Source organism: Pteropus medius, unplaced genomic scaffold, assembly GCF_902729225.1.
Source record: "Pteropus medius unplaced genomic scaffold, Ma_sr-lr_union100, whole genome shotgun sequence".
NCBI classification, from domain to species: Eukaryota; Metazoa; Chordata; class Mammalia; order Chiroptera; family Pteropodidae; genus Pteropus; species Pteropus medius.
In genome coordinates, this window is record NW_024349802.1 from 17,068,303 (window position 1) to 17,093,807 (window position 25,505).

The 25,505-nt window shown below is 46.6% G+C and overlaps 2 long non-coding RNA genes across 2 annotated transcripts; both read right to left on the minus strand.

The window, feature by feature from the left end:
- Positions 1–1,994: 1,994 nt before the first annotated feature.
- Positions 1,995–7,283, minus strand: LOC120581169 (uncharacterized). Its single transcript, XR_005647168.1, has 3 exons — positions 7,085–7,283; positions 6,849–6,973; positions 1,995–2,091 (listed from the first exon to the last, which is right to left on the minus strand). It is a non-coding gene; the product is annotated as an uncharacterized LOC120581169 (long non-coding RNA).
- Positions 7,284–12,273: 4,990 nt separating this feature from the next.
- On the minus strand, positions 12,274–24,985 carry LOC120581519 (uncharacterized). The gene is made up of 3 exons (XR_005647304.1): positions 24,392–24,985; positions 17,108–17,303; positions 12,274–14,701 (listed from the first exon to the last, which is right to left on the minus strand). It is a non-coding gene; the product is annotated as an uncharacterized LOC120581519 (long non-coding RNA).
- Between the last annotated feature and the right edge of the window lie 520 nt (positions 24,986–25,505).

The following is a 25,505-nucleotide window of genomic DNA, read 5'->3' on the forward strand; positions in this document are numbered from 1 at the left end:
CTCTCTCTCTCTCCATACACATGCTCTCTCTATATATACTCACATACTCTATACACACACACATGTATATATATATATGTATGTGCATACATATGTGTGTGTGTGTGTATCACATCCTATTGGTTCTGTTTCTCTGGCGAAGCCTGACTACTATAGATATGTATAATAATGACAATAATTGGATGAGTAGATAGAAGCTGGGGAAGTCTATATTGAAAGAAAATATACAAACTGCTTGAATTCTTCTAGAAATTCAGCTCTTAATAAAGAATATAGTCTGTGACGGCCACAAACATTTCCACTTATACGAGAAGAACTGATTTTCCTAATTTGGTTGTAAATAAATTAGAAATTAATCCTAGGTCTGCCCATTCTCTTCTCCCTGTAGGCCTGTTTCCCATCTATATAATCAGGGCCTCGAGACACTTCACGACGAATGCAGGAATGAATGGAGAAAATCCCTGACCATCGAGGTCCTTTCTTTGTCAGCCCCATAGCTCAGGGCAGGATGGGTGGTGGCAGTAGAGGTGCCCCCGTCTGGGAGACAGAAATCCCAATGTCACTCACACCCCATCGGCCAGGTGACCTCTGGGAAGATCTCTTTCACAGGTCCCAGCTTAAGTTCCCTCCTTAATGAAACAGTAATGATAATGATTACGCTGAGGATTATTGCACAAATTGGCATAAAACCTGTATGTGATACTATTTTATGAGAGGCGGTTTTTCACTCTCTCAGAAAGAGCCATCTATCTGTGTATTGTGTAAACGCGAGCAGTGCCTGGCTCCTTGTCAAGGCAGGGTCAGACTGGGTAGCGTTCTGGAATCGACCAGGATGGCTTATGGTCACCCCTCTTGTGCACCTCATAGCTTCTGATAGGGTCATAACAGCCCCTTCAATGGCAGCGTCATCTCAACTCTGAGTGTTCCGTCTCCTTTTTTCTTCCTACCAGCCCCATGTGGTAGGCATCCCAAGGAGGAAGGGGTTAAACTGGTGGCCACACACCAAAGTGGGGGCCATCTTGGGCTCCAGCCCCATTCAGACTTGAAATCCAGGGTCTGTCCCTCTCCAACACCAGGTAAGCCCAGCTGATAGTCAGAACTTAACCTAATAATTCAGGGGCCAGGAGAGCCAAGTGACTCAGTCACAAATCCTGCCTCTAAGGCCAAAGCCTTCTCGCCATGGCAGAGGATCTGGAAGACAAAGACTGGAAAGAGAAATTAATTTGGGGGAAAGAAAAAAAGCATCGCAAGATTCCAATCAGAGAATCTGGCCGCCGGCAGAGCTGAGAACCATTTGTCAAATGTCTTCTAGAACTCAAAGTTGATGTATCGCTTTTTCTGTTATCTTAGGATTTGGGGAAGTGAAATACATTTTCATGTGACTAAACTTGGTCACTCACTCATTCTGTAACATTGAGTAAGGCATTTAGTATCTGCGAGTCTCAGTTTTCTCTTCTATAAAGAATAAAATAATAATAAAAAACCAAAAGTGACACAAAATCAGTTTCTCAGACTTCAGGCATTGGACTCCTGGGGTCCTGGTTTTCGCCATACATAAGCACCACAGCTACTATTTTTTTACCTAATATTGTTCCTTATGCATATTTATATATTTAAAAAGGAAATCCTCTATCACCTCATAAATGTAAAAACAGAGCCCCTTACGATAATAACTTATAAGGAATATATAATTATTAAGACTTTTTCAATTCTCACATGCCAGACCCCGAGCGCATCCCTCAGATTGTTTTGGGGAGAATCGCTGGCCTCCTGCTCTGGCGTTCTGCCAGTGAAAAACCGCAACCTTTGCAGCATTGCTGACTTTCTGGGGAGCCCTCTGATCCCCTACTTTGGGCTGGTTCCCTCTCTGCACGTCCCCATCGGGGCGTTTACTATGCTTTTCTGTCACCAGAAGTTCTGTCTTGTCCACGAAAAGGCAATGGCCGAGCCTGTCGGCTGTGGCGTCGGGCGAGCTGGGCTCTGCTGCGCGTACTGGCTGGATCACCTTGCTTAACGGGGTTGCTGCACGTCTCCAAGATTCGGTTTCTTTATCCACTGAATGAGGTTCATTTTTTCTTCACTGAATGGAATCTGAAAAAAATATTGAAAGTAATTGGGGTGAGAAAGGCAGAGAGAGAGAGACTTAAGGTGGTAGAGGAGCATGTTCATGTCATTCAATGTAATTCGCTCCATTCATGTTATTCAAGGTAATCACCATGACCACAATGGATATTTATTTAGTGGTTATTACAGTGTTAAGTGCTTTTTAAGGGTGATTTCATTTAATCCACAATCACTCTCACTCTCACTTTACAGATGAACAAATTAAGGTTCGGAGACATAATGCGCCTGGTCCCAGGGCACAACTAGAAAGTGGCAGAGACTTGAACTCAAGCCAGTCTGACTCCAGGTCCCACGTTCCCAGCCCCAGTGGCAGAGACTCCTGAACGAGGCATCGTGGTCACTGCTCCTCCAGGCCCAGAGCCGACCCCCCACCTCCTTCCTCAGGCTCTGCTGCTTGTCCTGTGAGCAGCCGAGGATGATTTCTGTCTGATAAGACGCTGCAAGCACTTGCCTATCTGTTCTGCAACAGTCAACTTCCTTTTGAGTCGTCTCCCTTCCTGTCTCTCCCTTTCGGACCCTTCCCGTGCTCATCACCAGATTGAAGTACCCTGAGCGCAGCCCTCATCCTGTTGGCAGGAAGCTGGTGCCCCTCCCCCTGCCAAGGAGTGACAGTGGCCTCCTCATGGCCTATGCCACGAAGCACCGGTGATCCTAAAGGGAGTTCCATGGAGGGGCCTCAGAGAGAAAGCGTCTGAGAGGGCGGGTTGGCTTCAGCTTTATTAGACACTTGTTCCTGCATGAAGTGTCTTTTGAGTAAGGCGACACTTGGGAAACTTACTAACAGATGGCGTTAAGCATAGAGATGAGAGACCCAGCCTTCGTCCTAGCCATGACACTAAGCAGCGGCCTCTGGGCCTCGGTCTCCTCGTTGGTTATATGGAAATGATCAGCCTGTCTTACGGCGCCGGAGGGAGATCCAAGGAGACACAGCGGATACAACTCGTATATTCATATGAAGTAAGCACGCCGTGTACGTGTCAGCAAACCCATGTGAAGAACTCTGATTAAAAGCAATGCTCTCTCTGAGATTTGAACTCACCTCTTTCCCTTCTTCCTTTCCAGGGGTGCCAGCTTCCATGAATGCTGACCTCCTGTTCATGCTGTTTTCACTTCATCTTCCCAGCCCCTCTGGATGCCATCTCTTCCCTCTCCACGCATGCAAATTATAGGGGGTCTTTAGGCCCCAAACCTAATTGATTGTATTCTCTGATCCACCCACCTGGGCCACTGATTAGGCATGATCTGCAGTAGCCACAGCTTAAACTGACCTGCTGCCTTTGGTCTTGGCCCTCATGACCTCCCTCTCTCTTCCCCAGAGACTTCGGGCCACCCTGGGACAGGCAAAAGCTGAATGGGTCAACTGCTCCATTGTTGGTCCTCTCTCTTCACAAGCTCTCAGATGAAGTAACCACATGGGAACAGCTGCAACGCTGAGGGCCACTGGCCTTGGACAGCCTAGCCACCTGCTGCACTGACCCCACGAATGAAAAAATAATGGACAAGCCAAGGAATAGAGGGACAGGTCAAGGAGATAAGTGATCTGATTGAAATATTCCTTGTCAAGAGCCAAGACATTGGCGTGATGCAAGATATCTCTGCCTGAATCCCTTTTCAGCCCAGAACAAGGGGATTGGAGATGGTTGTCCTAGGCAGGAGTCATGGGACCGTAGCCTCTTCAGCAATTGCAAATTCAAGGGCATCAGGTTTTTAGCTGCATTCAGGGGACAGTGAGTGGGTCAGGGATCACCTGTCCCAGCTGGGCAGTGATTATAAATTTGACAATAAATAAATGCTTTAACCTGGAAGAGCTTAACTCTAGGCTTTGAAATTTAATTCTTTGGGCCTCCTGCCACAAATTTTCCCCATTTCTCTACCTTCTGGAAATTAAGATTGCCTATCTTCCACAAAACTGAATTCTAAGTGTTTCTAATTAATTAATGAATTAGTCTGCGAAGCATAAATAGGTGTGGCCCTAGTTTAAGAAAATTTACACACATGAAAAAACACCGTTGGAGTGAAAATTCACATCCCAAATGGTTGAATCTTTGATGTGAGATCCTATGTGCATTAAGGATATAATTTGAATGACAAAAATTGAGTTTAGCCACAATTTCTCTGGAATCCACATAATAGAACATAAATCGAAGCCAATTGGAAGCCTGAGTCACAAGTCATTTCTACAGAAAGGTGGAGGGCAATGATTTCCAGGCCTTTGTGCACACCAGAATCACCTGGAGAGCTCACGAACATGCAGCTTCTGGGGCCTTCCTCTAAATCTCCCTTATGGTTATGGCCCAGGGATCTGAATACTTAATCAGCTCCCTGCAGTCTGAGCCACACAGTAGGTGGCCTGGTGCTAGCTGTTAAGGCAGCAAGCAGTCTTCCTGTGCCTAAGCACAGCTTCCCCAGAGCTTGTAAAGCTTAGATGTTCAGCCCCTGGCTCGCTGCTGAGTAGGAGGCCATCAGAGCAGGCTGCAACCCAAGAGGTGGACCCCAGGCTCCAGTGTGAGAACCCCTCACACGACTACCCCAAGTATCTATGGTACAAGCCCCTCCTAATCAAAAGCCCAGGCATGAAACGCTTGTATAAGTATATAAATGGGAGAACAGAAGACAACGAGGAGAAAGGACTTGCCCAGCAGTACCTGGTAGCCCAGGTGGGCACGTGGGCAGAGGACCTCGTCTTCTGATCCCTCTGCCAGTGGCTGCTCAGTCTCCAGGTCTCTGTGAAATGGCCCTTCCTTTGAGTTCAAGAAAGAAACAGGGGCCCTGTTACATCTTGTCCTCAGGCTCGGCCTTTCTCCTGCTCACTGATCACAGCTGGTAACTCATATTCCTTCTCAATGTTCGTCTTCCCGACTAGACAGTGGACTCTGTGAGATGGGGACTGCTTTGCACGCCGAGATTTCTAGCACTTAACTCAGTGCCCAGCACACACTAGACAGTCAGTAAATATTTATTGGATGGATGGACAAACAGAAGTTACAGTGGTCTCTTCTACATAATGGAGAATAGGAATATTAAGAAAGAGAGGAGTTGCCCATGGCTAGGAACACGTCTGTGCGGTGGGACGGCGAAGACAGAAACTCACTCTCTCAGGTCTCACAGTCCGGGGTTGGACCAAACTGACTCTGGCAAGCCTTCCATCTCGTAACAGTCCATGTAGTTTAAAATTGTATTCGATGAGTGTAGGGTATGGATAGACTAGAAAGTGACTCAATATCAGACTTCCACTTCTCAAAAAGGGGCCGGGGTCCCTGAGGCCACCCAGCTTTATGGTTTCACATCGCCCTCTAGTGACCAGGATATGTCACTATGGTTTGTGATGTTCTTTGAAAAACTGAGCTTAAGTAAGTGTATAGGCCCGGCTTCAGTATAATTAACAACTTACATATGTATGAAATGTATTAAATCCACTGAGATGTCATTTAGCCATTCAAGAACCAATCATCCAGTGCCCAATATATGCCCCAGACAGGGCCAAGTGAAAGGGTGTCGTAATGAGCGTATCAGATTTATCTCCGCCCTACGCATATCTGAGAGGGAGAATGGGGCATTCGGTAATCACACAACACTGGATGGTAATCGCAACACCACTGTGACGTGTTAGGAAGGAGATGTGCTAATACAGATGTGTTAATACAGAGTATGAAAGTGATGGATCCTCTTCGGGAAGGCTTCTCTGAAGAAATCATGCTTAAGTTTGCATTTGAAAGACGAGGGAGAATTAGCCAGGCAAAAGTGGGGAGGGTGTGGGAGGGAAAGAAGAGGCAAAGCATTCTAAGCAAGAAAGAGGACTTTGACCTTGAGAGAAAGACAAGTGGCCCGGCGTGGAGAAGGGCAAAAGAGGAGACTGAAAAAGTACGTGGTATTATTGCACCCATCGCTTTCCCGTTAATGTGGAAACTGAGGCCCAGAAACGTGACATGAGTTGCTTGTAGTGACACAGCTTCTGGGTAGTGACAGAGAAAATGAAGCTGGGTGGCCATTGTGGATATCGCAGGATAGAAAGAGCTGTGGGGACACACAGGGGGCAGAGGCACAGAGTGGCCTTTGGGAGAGAGGGAAGCACACAGCAATTCCAGCCCGACGAGAGCTCAGGCAGCAGCTGCTGGAAGGCGCTTAATGTCACTTAGGCCTTCGTGTCCACTTGACAGGTGGGTAAACGGACCCAGAGAATGAAGGAACATGTAGCAGCAAATGGCACAGCTCCTTCTCCTTCATCGGGACACTCGGATCTGGAGGCGCTCACTGCTCCTGAGATGCTCCAGCCTGCCCGCCCCTTCCCCCAGCTTCAGACCAAGCTCCGTTCCTTTGAGGGACTCCACCTCTCCTCAGAATGGTGAGGAGAGCATCTTAGCCTATGAGCGCTTCCACCTAGGATCTGTCTGCCATCACCCTCGGGCTGGGGGCTTAAGGGTCCACATGGACAAGCTATGCATCCCACTGGACCCTGCCCTCCAGGCCATTCCATCCTGAACCCACAGCTGCTACCACACGGAATTCCTGCCGCGGCTCTCAGCATGCTGTGCCCTCTCTCCTTTTGGGGCCTGCCCACAAACACTTCTCTCCCTAGACTCTTTTGTCCCCTTCTCCTAAGCTGGCCAACTGCTGCTCATTCTCTAGGTCTTAGCTTCGACATCCTCCTCTCCAGAAGCCATGCCTGCCCCACCCCCACTCCCAGGAGCCCCTCTTCTGCATGTCCCCGTCGGAGCACTGATCACCTTGCATTTCGATCGCCTGTTTCCTTGTCCATCTCTCCAGCAGACTTGAGCACCCAGAGATCAAAGGCTACGTAGATCTCGTTTCTCCTGTATCCCCAGCAGCTAGAAGGTCCACAGAACTATTCCTTAAATAAATAAATGAAGTAAAATAAATTACAGATGCTCCTCGACTTACGATGGGATTAAGTTTTGATAAACACATTGTAAGTCAAAAATGCATTTAATACAGCTAATACCCGACATCAAGCTTAAACGTGCTCAGAACACTTATGTTCCTGGGACACAACGCCCCGTAAGTCGAGAAGCACCTGTAGTTGCCATCCTCTTCTTGTTCTTACCAGAAGCAGGAGACGCAGGTGGCATTTTGTAGACACGATGGGATACAAAAACAAAACCCAATATCCAAAAACACAGTCCCCTGCGGCGTATCGGTTGTTTACCCTCCTGGTCACATGCTCGCAGCTGCCAGCATCGTCCAGAGCGCCTACCGCTAGCCCAGGAAAAGATCAAAATTGGAAGTACGGTTTCTACTGAATGCGTATCACTTTTGCACCATTATGAAGTTAAAAAACCATAAGTCGGCCCATCGTAAGTCGGGGGCGGGGACTGTCTGTACTCTAATCGGAGTGACCCGCTTTTCACCACCCTGCACTGCATTTCTCATTCCCACAAGTCTATCATCCCTGTTTATGTCTAAAGGGGCCTGCTTATCGCTATTATCTGGCCTGAGAGGAAAAAAATACAAAAACAAAAACAGTTCTGTCTCAGCCCAGCAATGACTCGTCAACCTTATTACTTGTGGCAGCTGCTGGTGTCCCCCAAGCTCCCTGGGGAGAGTGGAGCGAGAAGCAAAAAGAGGTTGTCTGCGTTGCGGACTTATTAGAAATTCTATCCACCGCCAGCACTAGTTTTCCTGGTGACTAAGAATGAATTTGAAAGTGGGTTTTCTTTCTTGCCAACTTCCACAGCATTCTGAGGCTTGGATCTCTCAGGGTGAGCCTGCGCACCCTCACAGACCCCAGGGCCAACAACCCTGTATGAGGAAGCCCCACTATAGATCAGTTTATTCCTCATCTTGCACGCAAAAGGGATCTTGCTGATTCTGTTCAATCAATGGAACAAATCTATCAAAGGCCTACTATGTGCTAGACTGTATTAGGTGCTTTCGATCAGTGGAGAATAGTCAGGCTTTGTCCCTGTTCTCTGCAGAGCTAACATTCTAGCAGGAAACACAGAATTAAGCAATGATTATTCAATGACAATTAAAATGGAAACAGAGGAAGACAAGTGCACGGTGCCCAGAGAGCACAGCCTGAGTGGCCTGGCCTTACCTGGGAGGTCAGGGCGGTACCCTGAGGCTGTGACCTTTGGGTTGAGAGTTGAAGGATGAGCTGATATTAACTAGGCAAAGAGGGGGAGGGAGTGTGCATGTCCAATGTATGTGTGCATGAATACATGTGTGGGTGCATGTAAACACGTGTGAGCATGTATAGCCATCGATGTGTTGCGTGTAAGCATATATATGCATGCGTGCATATATATGCGTGAGCATATACGCCACATATATTGTGTGTGCATGCATATGCCTGCATGCACATGTATGTACACATGTGTACCAGTAGTGTATTATATCCAGGTGTGCAGGTGCATGTGTGCGTGTGTCCCAAGTGCTTGTGCGTCCCCGATAGAGTCTGACATTCTTCAGCCCCTGGGCTTCCATCCCACCAGAATAAATCATCACCATGAAGCAGATTTCAGGGCATCTCTACATGGAGCAATGGATCAGTGGTTCTCAATCCTCTTTCAGCTGGTGGACCATTTCAATAACAAGAGCTACTCCATGTTAGCTGTGCTGTGCTCATTGTGCCAGACGCTTTATGTGTGTTCTCTCATTTACTCCTCCAGTGACCCCAGGAGGCAGGTGCGGTTACCATCCCATTTCGCAGAAGAGCAAACAGAGACTCAGGGAGAGGAAGGGTCTTTGCCAATATCACCCAGCAAGTTAGTTCTGCAGCTCTGATTCGAACACAGGTCTGTGACTCCAAAGCATGTACTCTAACCCACTGAGCTCTTTTTCCTGTCACTAGGGCAAGGGACAGGGGAGCTCGTGTGTGTACACATGTGTGCTGGTGGTGTATTATGGCAGGTCCTCTTCCCACTGTTACTACAATACCACTCTCCCAGCAGTGAACGGGAAGGTCTTCAATGAAGCTCTGTCCCAGCTCAGAGTCACTGTGTGGCCTTGGTAAAGTCCCTCCCTTTTGTGGCCCTTGAGAGTTTCCTGAGCTCTGCTGTTCTGTGGGGACAGCGTGGCTCCACCATCCACACACTGCAGGCAAGTTACACCATCTCTCAAAAGCTCTGTTTCCTTATTTCCAAAATGGAGCAAATTACGGCACAGTCCGGACAGCACTGTTGTAGGGATTAATTGATTTCTTGCATGCAAATGCTCAGCCTGGTGACTGACTCCTAATGCAGACTCAATAAACTGTTGCTATCCTTGATGCTGAGGGATCCAACAGCCTTGGGCTCAAATGTCCACTCTGCCTCCTAATGGCCATGTGACCTTGGCAAAAGTTACTTAGCTGTCAAACTTCCTTCACCTGCAAAATAGAAATAAAAACGGTACCTACATAAGTTTGTCTGAGGACTAAATGAGATAATGCACTTAGCACAAAGCGATTGCCCTACAAGTGTTAGCTAACATTATTATTATTTGCATATATTATGCAATATTATAAACTAGGATTATTTGGGGTCTAACTTTCAGTTCAGGGGCTTAAAAACAAATTCAAGGAAGTATCTTGTTTGACCAGATTTGCTAGATATTGGATTGTTTGTAAAATATTTTATTTAAAAAAAAACAGACCTGGCTCATGGGTCAATGGAAAATCAGTTTCCCTCTGCCTCTGAGGCTGGCAGTTCAGTGCAGTTTATTCTGGTGCTGGCTCACAGTTTGGTTAAGTTCAAGGCCATGACCATGAGTAAGTGATTCCCCTTGCCAAAAACTATAATCATGGTCATCTTCTAAATATTTATACTACAAGAAACCAAGCCTGTCCAACCCTCAGGGGTCACAGGTGGCATTCACTCACTCAGTGGAGTTCATTCATTCATCCAGCTCAGAATTATTGACCATGTACCTGTGCCAGGCACTGGGCACTGGGCATGCTGGTAGCTGATGGAACAGCCTTGGTAGATTTGGGAGGAAACTGAATCAAGGCCTCAGGGATGGTAATCGCTCCTGGGCTGTGCAGAGTCCCAGAGAGAATGCAGGCCTGGTGTTTGTCTTGCAGTGTGGCCTGTCTGAGCTGGGAAAGGCCCTTAAGGGTCATCTCAGCCAACACATGCATTTGACAGGTGGGAAAGTGGGGGCCCAGAGAAAGAAAGGGAGCCACCGAGATCACAAAGTCGGGCTGGCATTGTTCTCCTGATCCCTAGGTCGCCATCTCTCACAGTGCATCGTCCTCTCTCTTACTTCCAAGATTTAGGGTCCACCTCATACAGAACAGAGGGTTCCCGAGAAGTGTTAGCCTCACAAACAGCCTCAAACATAGTGACAGTAAGAATAAAAAAGCGACCTCACCAATAACAATATTTACCATTTATTAGGTGATTACTTGGTGATAGGTACTTTGTTAAGCTTCTTATATGCCTATCATTTTAATACTTAAAATTACCTCATTGTGTAGGTCGTTGTTACTCTGTTTTACAGAAGAGGACGCTGAGGCTGAGAGAGGGAAAGAAACACTCTCATGGTAACAAAACTAGAAGTTGCAGAGTCATAATTAAATTTAACTCTGCCTGACTTCAAACCCAGTACCCGGAGCCACCACGCAATGTCTTTCAGTAAGGCACAGGGCTCAGAGTACTGGCCCTGCTACGCCCACCTCCTAAGCTCGCCCAGCTGGCAATGGTCCGATGCCTGCAGCCAGTAGGAAAGAAGAAAGAGCAGTAGGAGGACATAGAGGGGCAGATGTACAGACTGTTCCAGTGTCTGTCCCAAGCTTAGGGTAGCACCACATGCCGTGAAATAACTTGTGTCATGTGACATGGAGCAAACCATTTCCTCTCTTCTGGAGAAGGAGCATAGTATAGATATTAAGCTCATGGCCTCCTGGAACCAGACTGCCCAGGGTTAAATCCTGGCTCTTACCAGGTGTGTGACCTCACGCAGTATTAACATTTACGGAATGTCAGTTTTTGCGTCTATAAAATTGAGATAATAATACTTATTTTCTACTGTTATTATGAAGACTAAATGAGTTACTATTTGGAATGTACTCAGAACAGTACCTAATATGTAGTAAGAACTGTATACATTTTTGCAACTTTTTAAAAATTACGTAAACTGGAGGTAATAGCACCTGATTGTTTGAATTAAGAGACTTTTGGACATAAAATAACAGAATACCTGACCCAAAGTGGCTCTAATTTAAAAATATTATTAGCATCTCTCATAACAAGAACCATCTGATGGGCAATGGTTCCAGGCTCAAGGATGTCCCCAGGAACTCAGAATTTTCTCATCCCTCCTCCTAATATCCTCTGTATATCATTGAAGCCTTCCCTCATGTCCCAAGATGGCTGCAATAGCTCCAAGCATCACATCCTCACAAAGTCACACTCAGAAACAAAAAGGAAGGGACACAGGAATTTCTCTTGAACATATTGCTTTCTTAGGAGGTAGGAAAACATTTCCTAGAAGTCTTCCAGAAGACTTCTCTTATCTCTCATTAGTCAGAATAGGATCATGTGATCACCCAAGCCACTGTAGAAGGCTAGAAAAGCAAGATTCTGGCATTTTCAGTCACTCCCTAGAGCTGGGCTCCACAGCAAGAAAGATGGGAGGTAAAAGAGCTGTCGAATGGGCAATCAACTCGCCTTGCAGGATAGTCTTGAGACAGAAATATGAGAAAAGGTACAGGAATATTGTGAAAGAGTTAACCACTTCCACTGCACATGAGTAAGAGATTGTTCTTATAAATAACAAAAACAACAGCAATGCTAACCCCGGGGGATTAGAGGTAGAGTCTACAGAAAATCAGGATGCCAATAATTCTCGGTATTTCCCCACAGGCATGGCAGGCCAGGGAAAGTTGAAAGGAAGCCAAGTGCCTAATGGCCCTGACCATTAAAACTGACATTGTACGACCTCATAAGAACCCAGACCCAGGGAACAGTTGGTCACCAATGTCCTTTTTCAGTTTGGTAGGTTATAAATAAAGCCTGGAGAGAAATAAAATGAAGTGAGTTTAAGAACACTGGTAGAATTCCTCTGAGAGGAAAAACCTTTTGTTTAGAAAACACTTAGGCCACTTTGCAGTGAAAAGTCAGCCTTCCGGCCGTGGTCTACCTCAGGGATCAGCTCACTTCTCCTATAGAGGGCCAGAGAATAAATATTTTAGGATTCGCAGATAAGGTGATCTCTCTAGCAACTGTTGCACTCAGTAGTGTGACAGTGGCCACGGACGATACATCAACAAATGGGAGTGGCTGTGTTCCAATAAATCTTTATTTATACAAACAGGTTAAGGACCAGATGTGGCCCACAGGCCAGAGTTCGCCAATCCCTGTTCCACGTGACAAGGGACATAAGACAACGACTTAGGCCAAGGCTCTCAAACTCAAGTGCACCCGGAGCCACGCAGGTGATGCAGAAGAGCGAAGCAGGCTGGGTGGGGTCTGTGGCAACGTGGAGAGCACATGACTCATGGAAACAGGGCAGTTGCAGAGTCAGTGTTGTCAGATTCTCCAATTTTTTCAAGAAAACCAGGAATGCAGATTTCTTCCAATTTTTTAAACATTAGCAACCAATTCAAAAATTTCAACCTGATGCAGATGCAGCAAAACCCATCTGGGGCCAGCAAATCTTGGGGACAGTCAGTTTGTGACCTTTGGCCTAAAAGGTCATCTTTCATGAACAAGGTGCTATGACAACCAAGTACACATGACATATTTGAGTGACACAATACAGGAAACTTAACACAAAGCCAGTCTGACCTATTGGGAATGGAATGCATAACCGCTACCGTCCTGCCTGGCGGCCAGGCATTTGTGAGAGGCCAAACGCAGAAAATATGGCAGTTAGCCTGTCTGCACAATATTTCCCTTCCTGCCTCATCAATGCCCTGCTTTCTCTGCACAGTGGTGGCATCAGCAGTATTCTGTGACATAACGAGCTGTGTAAATTCTTCATATTCATCTTCCCAACATACCTCAGAGGTACCTTGAGGTCATGTGTAGAAAGATACTTTGCAAACCATAAAACTATACATACATTGACTTGACTGGTTTCCAGCTTCCACAGCCCCAAACACTAACTCAAAGACTCAGATAAAAAGTCTATTCTTTATAGAAAGGTTGAAAACCCCTAGCAGCATGGCAATCAGGACAGACACAAAACAAAAAGACTCGACCAGGTGTCTTGCTCATGCAAAGGCCCTTTGGCTGCTCTGAGGAAGACCAGACCCCACCTAAATGCCCTGGGCTGCAGACTGCTCAGCATGGGACATCCTATTCCTGGCTGTCTTTTATCCACGGTCCCCTCTCCTATTCACTGACTGCTTTGCTCTTGCTACCAGTCCCTATAAATCTGCAGTGGTGACCCAAGTGCTCGCTGGGAGCAACTCTTTTGCTCAGCTCAGCTCTCCATGTTCCCGTGTTCTTCCTGCTCTTCGCCTGCAGCCTCAGCTTTAAAAGATACGCCCACCTACGTTTTCTCATCTCTCTGTAAACCACCCTCTCGATTCCCTCAGCCTTCAGCGTAGAAGCTTCGATCTGAGCCTGTAAGATAGTGTAAGGGAAGCAATATTATTTGGCAAGAGGGCAAGTCAGGAACAATCGAACTAAATTTTGGTTCAAAATAAAAATAGCGTTACTGAATCTCATATGGGGACAAAAGTGTTCACGCAATTCAAATGATCTACTCTAGTGAATGAAGAATAACATTAAGGAAATGGGTGCTACATTTTAGCTGCTTAAATATGAATATCTGCTTATATCTGCCTAGTGGCCGTACGGGGGAACATTTCTAATCTTTCATGCTACAAGTAGGTTGTGAAGCATTTCTCGAAGCTGCTGCGAGGCCCTGCTCATCACTGCTTAGTGGATACAGCACCATGGGGCACCTCAAGGCAAAAACTCTTAAAGAGGTGTCTTCACCTCCTCATTCAACTTCAGATTTCTCCTGCATGGTCAGCAGATTGCTCTTAGGGGATGGTAGACCCTAGATATTATGGACAAGTGAGAAACTAGGCTGGCAGGGCCTTACAATGTGTAGCCCGCAGGGAGAGGCCAGCGTGAGTAAAGGGATGTGTCTGTCAGCTGAGCTCAAGTCTACAAGCCCTCACACACCCTACTGCTGACTCAGGCGACAGCTCAAGCTGTAGGGATTTGCAGGTGTGAACCTTGACCAGCTCTGAAAGAACAGAAAAGGAATCAATGATATCATTTTAGAATTGAACATGCTCAGACTTTCAGAAGCAGAGCCTTTTAGAGCCTCGTGCCTAAGGGGAAACAGAGAGGCTTCAAAATTATGTAATGGTTAAGTTCACGGGCTCTGCAAGCAGACAGACCTGAATTCGGGACCCCTCAAAGGCTCCGTTTAGAGGAAATTTACTGGAGGGTGAGGGGAAGCTCACAAGAGGGAGGAGAAGAGAAGGGTTTGGATGAACTGGGAACAGGCGGCAGAAGTGACCTGGCTGTCTGGCCCAGGACGGGAGCTGTAATCAACACGTCCTGACGATTTCTTCTGCTCTCCAGTGATAAGCTCGGGATGCCAAGTCCTGGAAGAGAGAAATTCCATTTGGACTTTCCCTTCTCCCAGTGTGATTTGAAGAAAACTTGAGGCCCTATTGGGAGAGAAGAAAATGTCTGATTAGCCATTCCAGCAACCCCGACAGTGAGACAACTCTCAAAGGGAAATCCGGGGCTCTTGGGAAATGGGGATGCTGCCTGCGACCACAAACAACGAACACCCATGACTGCACGCCTGCCTCAGGGCTGCCCAGGGGATTGGCAGCGATGACTCACGGACATCTGTGACATACTGCTGGCACAGAGCGAGCCCTCCATACCGTTAGTGCCTGTCGCTGTAACTCATGCTCCTGTGCGGAGCTGGAGCCCCTCTACAGCATGCCTGCCCAGCAATCACCTCTGAGACCCCCACCTCTTGGGAATCATGGTTCTAAGATACCTTGAACGTGGAGACCACCTGGCTGGGGAATTTTAGGAGATTTACTAAACCACAAGTACAGCCTATGCCTCCTGGGAGTCCAACACTATCCAGATGGGGCAGATTGTGGTTCAGAAAGAGACTTTGCGTAGATTTTATTCTCTTCGTTTTTCTCATAATGGCCTATCTGCTGTCTTCCTCTACTCTCATCGGTCTGAGTAAAGTTCTGGGTTCTGGCAGCTTAGCTTCAGCACACCCTTAAGTCAGGAGCGGAGAAACAGAAATTCTTAACAGTAGACACAGACTCAGAGACCTTATCTCCTCCTTAATATTTCGCTAAGTCAGGACCTTCACGCCAAACCTCAAAAACTCTACAAGCCTGTGCCAGGTAGGAAATGCCCGCCTGCTTCGCTGCTCTCAACTGCCACCCAGGTAAAGGACTACTGCAAAGCCTTGCTGTCTGAGGCGTGTCGGCTTAACTCGAGGCATAGTCCAGCTTCAAAATAATTACACAGAAAGGGGAGGATAGACGGGAAGTCATTCTGCAGTTGCCGGGCCACCCTGCCCTGAAGGGCATCAGATGGATCGATGGGTGGCAGATCTGAAGCACTATCTCTGAGCTCACTTTTATTTTTATTTTGATATTAGAAGAAAGTATCAATACCATAAGTCAGTAACACACACCTTCGGCTTGGACACCTCTAGCTTCCTCCCCTAAGGCAGCCAGTTCCATCATTTGTTCATTCAACAAATGTATACTGAGGCCCACCAGGAGCCACTTACTGCTTGCGGAGCTAAATGATAATTACAGCTATTATTTATGCTGAGTGGGACACAGTCTCAATGCTTTATCCACATTGTTTCAATTCATCACAGCAGCTCTGTGGAGTATATCACTTTATTCTCTTTGAAATAACTATTTGTGCTGCTTGAGCAACGAGAAAGTTTTTCAGGACATTGCAACAATTCTGCTTTCATTTACCTCCCCTTGACGTTCCTTTGCCCTCAGAAAAGCTAATCGATGAAATCAAATGGCTGGAGTTGGGCTGAGGGAGCAGGGATGGCTCTCTCTGAAAGACAGTCTCAAACCCCTCTGTCCCCCTGTGCAGAGATGGGCCTTCACCTGAGACGGGATATGCGGCTGATGAGGGCGTCCGGTCTCTATCTCTCTGTTCCACTAACTCTGGTTCCAGAGGCAGCCGTCTCCAACGACTACTGAAAGTCAGAGTCAACCACAGCTCCAGGGGCAGGAAAGAGAAAACGGGGGTGGGCGGGAGTCGGTGATGGCTCCCCCGAGGCTAGTGGATCTCCCCCGAGGCTAGTGGATCTCCCTTGGACTGAGGAAACCGCTTGGCCCCTCAGACCCCCCTGCAGGGCCCAGGACCTCGTTTCTGTGGAATCTTCCCACTGATGACTCTCCCAGAAGGACCAGCTGTTTGGCTGTGTTTAAACTGTCGCCCAGCCAAAGGAGCTTGGTGGCACACCCAAATTCCAGCCCAGCAAACACACCAGGTCTGTAGCCCGCGCCAAAACTTCTTTAAAACATAATTTGAACCAAGCAGCCAGTCAATTTAAAAATACTCCAAGCAGAGAGCCAATGAGATTTGGAAATAAGGAAAACTGAAAGTAAAAGGTAAATATATTTATTTAATTATTCACTCCTTCATTATTTAAACTTTGCCTTTTTCCAGAGAGGAGAAAAGACATCAAGTGCCAAGTTATTTTTTAAAGCAATATTACATATATTCTTCAAATTTCAATGTTATCATAAAAATTTAACTTGGTTTAACATTCAAAACATAAAGTGTGCTTGCATGCATGCGTGTGTGTGTGTGTGTGTGTGTGTGTGTGTATGCCTGCCTGTGCCTGTGCACTACTCCACAGGATCTGAAATGCAAGAGTTTTCTTCTCTTTTGCTCCTAAACATAAACAGATGTCACATCCCAGTATTCTCCACCTGAGCCAGGCATTCATTCCTTCAGAATCATTGATTGAAATCCAACCATGTGCCACCCACTGAATCAGATGTTTCAGATGCAGTGGCCAAAAAGCCACGTACAATCACTGCATACGCAAAACTCACATTTCAGACAGTTGGAGACCAGGAAAGTGTTCTTCGTGCTGGAACTGGGGCTTTCACGGTCACAGGTCCTCAGAACTGGAAAGCACATAGGGGTCATCTAAGCCAGGGTTTTCTAAGTGCAGCCGTTCACGTACCAGCTTCACAATTTTTATCACATGCCAATATCACCTTCATAGATGTCTATAAATTTTCCCGTCTACATAAACACATTTATTTTAAGAGAAAACTCTACATCACTGCTAGAAATGAAAAACCAGGATCACTTGTCATTAAAAAGTAACTACAAAAATAAATAAAATGCAAATAAAACAATGTGGTTAACTTTCGATCTAGATGCATACATGCAGGCTAAGGAAGACTGAGCCTGAAGTCTGCTCACTGTGTAAAAACGTAAGATCGGGTGGTGTTTAAAAGGTGTCCGAGATACAACAGTACCCTGAGACAGTCTTATTTCCTTAATCAGGAGGATTAGAAGATTGAATTGCACACAATTTTTCACTACGTGATTTAATTTTTTTAATGTGATAATTAGTCACAGAGACGGGTGGCGACTTGACCGAGGGCACACAGCAAGTGAATGGCAGAGCCGACACTAAACTCCAAGGTCTGCTGTGCTACAGCAGGCTGCAGAGTACCAAACTAACTTGTATTCTCTTTTCTCCATGATTGAAGACCAGTCTTAACCTCATTTTGGATGAGAAGAAACCAAAATCCATCTCGAACAGGCAGACGTGGCGATCCTTCTCATTAGCAAAGATAGATGTGTTTTCTGTTTTCTACATTCATTTTTCATGAGTTCTCGTAATATAAATGTCCACTAAGATCCCAAATAAGACCTAGAAAGTTTGTAGAGACTTCTGAACATCCAATAGTTTAAACGGAATCCTCAGACAATCTGCTACGATAAGGAATTAGTAGGAGGTGGGGGTAGTGGGGGACACCTAGCCCCACTCCATAAGGACTCTGTCATATAACGTTCAGTGTGCACATCCTGGACTCAGTGGCCCTCACCACATGTTGACTGTAACACTTTAAATTAGGCCCAGGAGAGAGAAGAAGGAAAAATTCTCTTTCCACCAAGAAGATCACCTGCAATTTGCCTGCCCCCAATCCACCTCACAGAGCAGCTCTTAGCAGGTCCCAGGGAAACGATCAGATGTGAGAGCACACAGAAGCCATCAGCCTGCAAAGGAGGCGCATTCCGGCCCCCTTGCTCATGCGGCTTCTCTGGGAGAGTGAGGCCGGGGTTTCAAAGTTTGTCTCGCGGGACAGGAAGAAGGGGAAGGGGGGTTATGACAGTTCATGGAATCTGGCCACTTTTCCTCTTTCCTTTGAAGCTGGCACAGAAACATTTTAAGACTCCTCGGAGGAACTGAAATCCATGCTTTATGAGGACAAGTCTCGAGTTCAGCTTTTGCTTGCCTGAGAGAAGGAAGCCTGCTCACTTCTCCAGGGCATGCTGCACTGATCTACCCCATGTGAGCAGCATAATGACCCGTGCCCTCTAGATGCCATGTGAGCACCCAAAAGCAAAGAGAAGGGACTCTTGTCCCTAATAGGGAAAGAGCAGGACTTCCTATGATTGCAGCTGATGTTTCCTGAAATAGAACAGGATTTGAGCAAATGGTTTTCACTAGGCAGTCAGGAAAAGCTGAGTGTGGCTGAGGCTCCATTTAGTGATGACTCAGACCCTCATTCCTGGGCACTGGCTCATCCCAGTTGGGTCTGACTTCTTCCTAGTTATCGTGCTCAGCTGTCAGTTTCCCTCTTTGTCAAAGCTCATTGTCTGCCGGCCTATTTGATTTTCTGGGAAGGCCGTGCCTCTGTGCTTCCTCTTATGTCATTTGTACTCAGTTCCAGTTTCGATTTTGAAATTGATTAGGTCTTGATCAACCACTCATGTTTGTTTCCAGAACACATCCCGTTCAGCTCTGCCTCCACCTGGGAGAGACGATGATTTATGTTTTTCTCATCCAGAGGCAAGGCTTCTTCTGCAGCTGTTTTCGCATTTGGGCAAAGGCCCAGTTACTACCAGAATGAGTTGGGGGGAAGTGTACTGAGGGTGCTGATTCATCAAAGACTGCCTCAGACGTGCCACGTCACCCAGACTCCATTCCCAGGCTCTCCATTCCTGTCTCAAATTGGTCCTCGTTCGATCAATAGTTCCTGGGTCCTGACTAGGAACCAGACCCTGTTCTGGGACTGCAGACATGAAAGACCTCGGTCCCCAAGCCCACCCCAACATGGAATGGACTTCACAGAGTGATTACCACAGCACGGTGGGAGTAGGAGAGACCCAGGCTGACCTAGCCCCCACCCGCCTTCCCTCGCCAGCTCACAGCATGCTCATCTCCTCCCTCCGCTTCGTTCTGTTCATGGTCGCCCCTCTCTTCCCACTGCCTGGAAGGATCTTGCCCCGGCCCTTCACTTGGCCAGCTCCTTATCCTCAGTCAGCCCTGGCTTAAATACCCATCACAGAGGTCTTCCCCAGCCACCTCATCATCCCCTGCAGCTGCCCACAGACACCCCGACAGTCTCTAGCACATTACCTCTGCCCCCTTGGAGGCATGTTTCACGATCTGACACTACCTTGTTTATTTATTTGTATGTGGCATATTGTCTATTTCTCCCAAATAACATGTTAATCTCGGCCAGAATGGGATCCAAACATCCAAACAGAGGCTGAAAAAGTAGAGAGGGTAATAATCTTTGGATGCCAACCTCAGGAGCTTTCATTTATTTATTTTTCTCTAGGACAGTGATAAGGGCTCACATCAGCTAAGCCTGAAGGAGGCAGCTAGCACATTTCACAAGAGATCTTCCACCTAGACGAGTCAGAGAATCAGAGTTCATGCTCTGAAACCACGCAGGCTCTGCCAGCACCCTTATGAAGCTATCACCACTACTTTTAAATACTCGCTGTGCGCCAGCCACGGACTAGGTGCAGCACCTCATAGCCATTATCTTGTTGAACCCTCACAGCCGACTTCGGGGAGACCCTCTCTTCCCCACGTGGCAGAAGAAATGAAGAAGAAAAGAGAAGTGACTTGCCTAGTATCTACTAAGTGGCAGAGCCAGGATTATGAACCCAGGCAGGCTGACGAGCCTGGGTCTTACTGCCTCTTGTTCCCTAGGACTGGAGAGGGCTTCCTGGCTTTGCATGAAAGAGCGGCCAAGACAGAGGCCCCTCTGTTAAGATGTCTTGCCGTGACATCTACCTCTCTCCATAGCTCTAATCGCAGCAGCAGTAATGCATTTGTCGGCATGATTATTGGTTTGACGTGGGTCTCTCTCACTGGAATGAGAGCTCCAGGAAGGCAAGGACACGCCTATTTTTCTCAGTGTTGTATTTCCAGGGCCCAGCACAGGACGGGTTCATACTGGCTGCTCCATAAATATTGGTTGAATAAATGAACTCAGAACTGAAAAGCGGTTACCCCACAAGTGATAATGGACAAATTACTTAACCTCTTTAATATTCTCATTTTCAAATTGTATACTATTCATCCTATGACCTTTAAAAGGTGATGAACTAAAACGAAGTGTTTATAAATTATTGAGCAGGATACTGATTATTTTTATTAAGGAATGACTGACAGTACATCTCCAGGATTTGGAGGAATTTTAGAAATGTCACTATCTAAAACAGAAGCTGAGTGGTTAGCGAGTGAGACCATGACCTGCTCTAGGAGATGGCTTCTTTGTTTGAATGGACATGGCCACGGAAGTCTTGCTTGAGGCCAGCTGGGGACTGGGACAGCTCCTTAAGAATCCATGCCTGAAAGAGGACAGCGTGCCGAGATCTTTGCAATTGAACTGTGACAAGTTCGAGGTCATGGCTATTGTCAGGACAGGTCTTGAGCATGTAGTCTAGGATTGGGGAAAAAAGAAGAGACCAAAAGGTGTATTTGTGTATCTCCAGCACAGGCTGAAAAGGGGGAGTTTCTAATGGGTAAGCAGCTCCAAATGCACAAATATCCTCAACTCCACCAGCTGACTCCATCCATATTCAATTGTTGCTAAATATTTTCATTCCTAACCTCACCTGCTCACTGAGCCAATTTCTAGTTTCTACTAACCTGAGAGAGAGAACCCCAGCTTTGGAGTCAGAAAAGCTAGACTCGAGTCCCAGAAAAATTTTTTAAAAGCTGCCAAGTGTTGAGCCCTTGCTATGTGCCAAGCATTATGTTCAGCACATGACATGCTTTGTTTCATTTACTCTTCCAAGAAATTCTCCGATGTAGGCAGTAGTATCATCAACCTCATTTTGCAGATGAGAAAAACAAGTCGAGGCTCCACAGCTCGATTTTAAGCTCTATAAAGTCTGTTTCCTGCTCCATATAATGTAAATAAACATCTCACAACAGGGCGATCATGAAAATCAAGTGGACTAACGTGCCGAGTGCCACGCAAGGCTTTGTGTTCCTTAGGCCAGCAACGTCAACATCACCTTAAAGCTTGTTAGAAACGCAGAACTTGGGGTCCCACTCTAAACTAATTGAATCAGAATCTGCATTTTAACAAGACTCTCAGGTGATGTGTATGCACTTCAAAGTTTTAAGAAGCACTGATGTAAGGGGTTATTAGCCCCCGCTATTCATTGCTGAACTGGCATCTGACTCATTACTGCTTTCTCAGCTTGGTTAGTAAGAGTCTATTACTCCATACCTTGATTACTTCCAGGGCAGTCCTTCTCCAAGTCTAACGTGAATACAAATCCAACTGGAGATACAGATTTTGATTCTGTTGGTCCAGAGTGGAGCTCCAGAGTCTGCATTTCTCACATGCTCCCAGCAATGCAGCAGGAGCTCACAGAGCCCGCTCTCAACAACAACGTGTGAGAGGAACCCGACATATAAAATATCTGAATCAGCAACGAGGAAAAGCAGACCTTGCATGTGGAATGACTACCCAGGGGAGGCACCTCCACTTCACATACACATCTAGAGGGCAGGCGCATCTCCAGTCCTTGTGTTCTCAGCACCTAGTTCTGTGTCCGTCACAAAGGAAGCACATGAGGCATCACCAAATAAATGAATGAATGAACATCAGTCAGGTCTCACCTCTCCCCTGCTTAGCACTGTCCAGTGGCTTCCTACACTGAGGAGAGCCCATGAGGCTCACCGTGGCCCACAAGGCTGGATCTGACCCGGGTCATGCCACCTCGCTGACCCCCTTCTTTGTCCCCCTCTCAACACACACACAGTCATTTCAACAACACTGGCCTTTTTTCTGTTTTGCAAACACACCCAGCGCTTTCTTGCCTCAGGGTCTTGGCACCTGCCCTCCCCTCAACCTGGAATGCCCTTTTCTTCCTCCAGCTCTTTCCATAGCTGGCTGCTTCTTGTCATTCATACCTCAGCTCAAATTTCACCTTCTCAGCGCTGTCCCTGATTGACTTGTCTAACCTGGTGTACACACACCCTATCCCAAAACTCTCTATCGTGCATTTTTTTTGTATCAGCCCTCATCAACTTGAAAATATTTCATTTGTTTATTTGCTTTTTTTCCTGATTCTCCTATCAGAAAGCAAACTTTATGAAAGCAGACATCTTGCCTACAATCCCCAGCCCATAGCAGGTGCTCAATAAATAGCTATGGAATGAACGGATGAATGGTCTAACACCCCCAAGGAACTCATAATTTGCTTCTGTGCTTGCAAAAATGGACAGAGAGTCTGGGTACTATGTGAAGCCAGAAGAGGGAGTCACCACTTCCTCCTGGATGAGCAACTGGGGGTGGTAATCAGGGCAGGTTCTCTGAAGGAGGTAGTATTTAAACTTCACCTTGAAGGGTGGAAAGAATTGTGACAGGCAGCAAAAAGCAGAAGTGGCCACCCCAGGCAGAAAGAACATTTTGGACTGAAGCTGACAGCGTGGGAGGGCTTAGGGAACAGAATATACAGCTGATGGGTGGAGACACATTACCTGCCCCGTCCCTGCCTGACCCAGGACTCCAAACAGAGACAGCTTAGCTATAGGTGTGACAGAGCCTGGCAGGACTCCTGCAGCTGAGCAACTGAGGTCACTGCCTTCCCTCAGGCAGGCCTCAGCCACACCCTTAGACAGATGACAGAGATGACAGAGCCCAGCTCTCTTAAGCAAGACGAGGCATTAGGAGGGAACAGGTGGACCTGGGGGTTGTCCTACCTCCATTCTCCCCCAGCCCCCAACCTTACTCCAGTGGGCGGCTCTGAGGCCTGCCTGGCTCCTGCCCTCTTGTCGGTAAGGGTCCAGATAGTTGTAATTATTTCATTAACCTCCTGTCATAATTGTTTCGGGTCCAAGTCCTTGTTTATCTCTAAGCTCTGTAAAAGAGGGAACGTAATTGGTCGGCCTTCTTCTCTGTTCCATTCTCAGAGCTAAGGGCAGTGAGACTGGCATAAAAAAGGCTCCTCAACAAAACTTGTTCATTCATTCACTAAAGTACCTGCCCGTGTCAGGCCTTGCCCTATACACTGAGGATACAGGAGTGACACCTGGCAAGGAAGGTCTGTATCCTCTCGAAGGTAGAATTACCATTCTATTTGGGGGAAACACATATTAGAGGCTGCATTCTACCAGTCTCACTGTGTGACCTTAGCAAGCCCCTTAGTTTTCTGGGCTACAAAGAAAATAGAAAGGGATAGACTAGATCACATGGTCCAGAATTTTGAACTAAATTTTGAAGAATTCTGGAGTTCTTCGGTGCTTCCTGTATTCAGCAAACTATGATGTGTTTCTCTTACGGAAGATTTAATTAGACTAAGTAAGCTCTTTTTTTTATTTTTCCTGCTTGCTGTTTAAGGATTCCACTTAAAGGCCATGAGTAAAAGAAGTTCCCCTCCTAAATCTGGCTGGAAGCCACTATTCTCATCTAGCCTCACTCTGGCCACGGCATGGGTGGAAAGCTGAAGGTGGCGGAATGACACCTAAGGAAATGCAGGGACGGGTGCTGGCCAGAGAGAGAGCAGTCTGATGAAAGTCCAGCAAGATGAAGTCCAGTAGTTTCCAGGTCTTGGGGACATGGAACTGCACACCTGGCAGCAGGCATTGGCCAGAGAATTCTCTGGGAGGCCTCAGAACAGGTAACAAGACCATGACTGGCCTCAAGGAGAGATATGCAGGAGCTAAGCAAGGTCCCTGTCTGGGAGAAGCTGGAACCTAAGTACAAAGATACGAGACTTATATCAGACCGATGTGCAAGATGCGGTTCCGGTCGGCTTCCAAAAGGGACACCACGATGCACGGCTAAGGTCAGAGTCAGAACTGCAGCAAGCTGACTCTATGCTTCGAATCAAGCTACCTGTCCAGAAGTGTTTAGGTCCACCACTCGGTCTAGTCCTAAGTCACAGACACGAGAGGCGCACAGCTCCCTTGACCTGGTCCTCTGAGCAGGGTACTTTGTACTGCCTAATCCGCATCATGCAACTGGGCTGGATCTCAAATCCAAATGGGATTTTCCAAACCTGTAAGACATAGTGAGTTGTTTTTGAGTTTGATGAAAGGGAGTTGATTTCCTCTTAACTAAGTCCTGGCTGTGTCCTTGAGAACTAGACTGATATCTGGATTTCTGGCACCAGCTCACTTAGGGAACTGAAATGGCTTTTTCTGCCACTAGCTCAGAACCTCTGGAGCGGTCTTAATGGCGATCCGGAAGTTCTGTCTACATAATACCAAAGCAACAGGTTGGTTCGGGCCAAAACTAATAAATAAAAAATTACTGCTATTCATAGTAAGTGTGTGAAAGCACTTTGGTCGCTTTACATGCCATCCTAGTGACCCTGGGGAGGCAAGGGAGGGGCAGGTCATTCTGTCCCTACCTCAGTTCCCTCTATGACGTCACCCTGTGTTATTCTTCAGGGCACTTAACATTCTCCTAAATGATAGTCTAGTTGTTTCTCCATTTTTAAATGTCTTCCCATGAATACAAGCCCCATGAGACGGAATGTGTTTGTCCTGTTTAGGGTTTTATCTCTAGGGCCTAAAATCTGTTAAGTGCTCAGGAAATATCTGTTGTATGAATGAATGAGGCAGAATTGTACATTCTGCATAACGGCATTTGTGAGAAGAAAAGATGCAAATTTTACCTGATGAGATCACTATCATCAGAGCAATAATAGAAATTATCCTGGAAATGAGATTCAGAAAAAAATGAGGAAGGGAGATTCAATTATGAATGTTTATATTTCTATAGTCTGAATTGAAAAATGCTGAGATACCATCTCACTACATCAAACATGCAAAGATGGAACATTTGGGGACAGGACACGTTGGGGAGGACCTGGAGAAAGAGGCACGTCAGATATGACAGGAGTCTACGCTGACATGGCATTGTGGAGGTCAATCCAGCAACATCCATCAAAACAACGAATGCAAATGCCCTTCGATCCTGCTATTTCATTTTTGTGAAAGTTATC